This window comes from Myotis davidii, unplaced genomic scaffold (genome assembly GCF_000327345.1).
Source record: "Myotis davidii unplaced genomic scaffold, ASM32734v1 scaffold107, whole genome shotgun sequence".
In the NCBI taxonomy this organism is placed as follows: Eukaryota; Metazoa; Chordata; class Mammalia; order Chiroptera; family Vespertilionidae; genus Myotis; species Myotis davidii.
The window spans coordinates 5,804,913-5,808,115 of NW_006383012.1; the positions used below are offsets into that span (position 1 = coordinate 5,804,913).

The 3,203-nt window shown below is 46.6% G+C and overlaps 1 long non-coding RNA gene across 1 annotated transcript in view; it reads left to right on the forward strand.

Moving 5' to 3' along the window:
* LOC107181639 overlaps positions 1 to 3,203 on the forward strand; it is an 8,445-nt gene that overhangs the window by 4,086 nt on the left and 1,156 nt on the right. Inside the window, exon 2 of the long non-coding RNA XR_001512309.1 lies at positions 3,011 to 3,179. This is a non-coding gene — a long non-coding RNA (uncharacterized LOC107181639). The remainder of the gene's footprint in view (positions 1 to 3,010; positions 3,180 to 3,203) is intronic.

Below are 3,203 nucleotides of genomic sequence, written 5' to 3' on the forward strand. Positions count from 1 at the left end.
CAGGAGCTTCCTGCTTTCCCTTTCGCCTCCCTGCATTGTGCCTACATATGCAAATTAACCCACATCTTGTTGGCAGTTAACTGCCAATCTTAGTTGGCATTTAATTTGCATATAGCCCTGATTAGCCAATGAAAAGGGTAGTGTCGTACGCCAATTACCATTTTTCTCTTTTATTAGTGTAGATATATAAAATTATTATTATTAATTTCAGAGATGGAGAGGGAAATAGAAACATCAATGATGAGAATCATTGATCGGCTGCCTCCTGCACGCCCCCTACTGGGGATCAAGCCCAAAACCCAGACATGTGCCCTGACCAGGAATGGAACTGTGACCTCCTGGTTCATAGGTCAGTGCTCAACCACTGAGCCACGCCAGCTGGGCATTCAGTCCCTGCTCTTGTTTAATGTATTTATTTCCCACTTCTATTCCCTCACTCATCACTCCCCTCTCCCCCTCCTCCATAGGTCATTGTTCTAATATGTTGGGCGTGTATTTATTTGTATGTGTTCTTACAGATTGTGTAAACTGGTATTATCAATCTACATAGCATGCAGATTCCTTCTTCACTTCACTCAGCTAGGTTTTTACGATTTCTCCTGTTGTGTATGATTATTCTCGTCTTACCTCTTCCCTGGGTGCTTACTCTGGGCCAGATTTAGTGTCAGCGCTTCAGTGCATTATCTCATCTGCTCTCACCAACAGCCCAGGAGCGGGGGACTGTCATTGGGGCAGTAATCTCAAACTGAGTGAAACAAGGCAGAATTAGGATCGGGCTTCGACAGACTGATGTACAGCAGTGCCAACAGCCGGGTAGTATCTGCTCAGCACACTCATCTCCTTAAATACCGCTGATTTCAGCCCTGGCTGGATTGACTCAGTGGTTAGAGCATCCGCCTGCATACTGAAGGGTTGTGGGTTCAATTCCCCATAGAGGGCACATACCCACCTCAGTTGCAGGCTCACTCCTGGGGCATGTGCAGAAGGCAACCAATCAATGTGTCTCTCTCACATCAATGTTTCTCTCTCTTTCCCCCTCCCTGTTCCACTCTATCTAAAAGCAATGGAGAAATACCCTCAAGTGAGGATAAAAGAAAAAAAAAGAATAAAAAATAAATAAATACTGCTGATTTCAGCTCTATAGACTTTCTTTCCTCCCTCTGCCAGGTCAAACAGCGAGTGAGCCTTTGGAATCACCCGGTACCCAAAGACAAAGGAGCTCCAGCAAGGCATTGGGAGACCATAAACAGCTTTTGGAAGCCAAGGTGACTGTTGAACATTGTAGGCTCAGCCCCGGTCCAAGCTCCATGGTTCCAACAGGAAATTAGAGAAACTGCAGAGTTTCTGAGACACCATAGTCGAACACGTCTCTGAAGAATTTCAGCAGAGCACGATTCGCACATTTTGTGTTCTAACCCAATGGGTAAAGGGACAGAGGCCAGTCATATCAGTTACCACCTTTTCTCAGGTGGGCTGGAGAGATGTGGGGATGGGGACTGAGCACTGCCTCAGCTCACCTGTCCAAGAGGGTGGGAGGGCTGACTGTGGACCCGGAAGCTACAAAAATGGATAGCCTCTTCCTGCAGAATCTGAACCCCTGCCTGGATACAGCTAAAGCTGTGGCCTTTATGTTTTTACTAGAGGCCCTGTGCACAAAATTCATGCAAGAGTAGGCCTTCGCAGCCCGGCTTCGTAAGGTTGTCCGGAAGGTCATCTGGAAGGATGTCTGGATGGTCGTTCTGCTGTTTGGCCGTTCGGTTGATTTGCGTATTACACTTTTATTATTATAGCTTGCTACAGGAATCTGGTAGAATAAATCTGCTCTTTTCTTTTAAAAATAATTTTGCCAACTGTTGCAGTTTTGCTACTATATCCAGTGTTACTCCCAAGTCATACGCCATAAAAATACCCCCAAACCCAATGTAGGGACATTTTTAGCCATGTGTGCAAGAAGACAGCTTCCTGCAATGCTGAGATTTCGTCAGAGATGTGTTTGATTATGGTTTTGCAGATCTTATCTTTTGATTCTCAAACTTTCATTTCTGTCTTACTATTCATTTTGGAAGTCGCATGTTTAAGATTTTCAACAATTGAAATTTTTTGGAATAGTCTCTGGCTCCTTTCCTATTCTTGCAGAAAATATATTCAGTATAGCTAATACCGTGTTTCTTTCAAATTATTCCTTTCTCTGACCCAGGATTGAAAGCATATTTTTATTGACTAGTTTTCATGTCTTGTCATCAGGCTACTGGTCTCTCATTGCCTTGTGGATCTAGTTGACTTTTCTTATAAAGAGCTTCTAACGGATTTTTTTCCCCCTAATATGTTTTATCTTCTAACTGCATGCCAGTAACAAACTGTTAATGTTGGGATCCTTTATACTATTTTACAGAACACAGTGAACACTTCTGTTCTGTGGAAGTAATGCCCAAGTATAGGGCATTAATGTAATGTGTACCCACCATGGACATAGGACAAATCAGAACACAAGAGACCCGTCTCAGCCTGAGCAATGGACGATGGGGTGACTAGACCTCGGCTCCGAAAGTTCTTGAGCTGAAACAGACAATAGGCTGTGCCCATCGAGCACAGAGGAGGGATGGAAGAGACAGGCCTGATGGAGCTTGAGCCACACTGGGGTGGAGGAAACCAGGCTGTGGGAACTCAGAGCTGCCCTGTTCAGCCCAGCGCTCGGAGAGGGCTTCCTGTAAGAAGCAGCATCTGAGCTGCCAGCTCATGGGGAAGCTCTAGGCCATAGGGCTCCATAGGGCTACTTTTCCCACACCCACTTCTTGACGTTGGAGCTTGACCCCCTTCAGGGGGTCACACAGACACAGAGACACGGAACCAGGCTTCAAGGAAGGGCTGTCAGCATCTCCTACGCAGACACTGGTTCACTGGGGGATTGGTGAAGCATGCAGTCCTTCCTGACAGTTTCACGAGAAGGCCTCTGACCCCAGGGGCCCAGGGACGTTTCCATCTTTGCCAAGTCTCCTCTTCTCTTTCTTAGAGTCAGAGTTTGGAGCGCAGCGCGCTGGAAAGCCATCTTCTCCTTGCAAGGTGAGACGTGGGACTGGAGAGAGAGCAGATGGAAGGTTCATTCTCCGGCAGTGGGCAGACTCTCTGACAGCCTGGGAGGATTTGACACCCCTCCTGGCAGCCAGTCCAACAGCGAAGGAGTAAGTACTTTCTTTCCTCCCTCC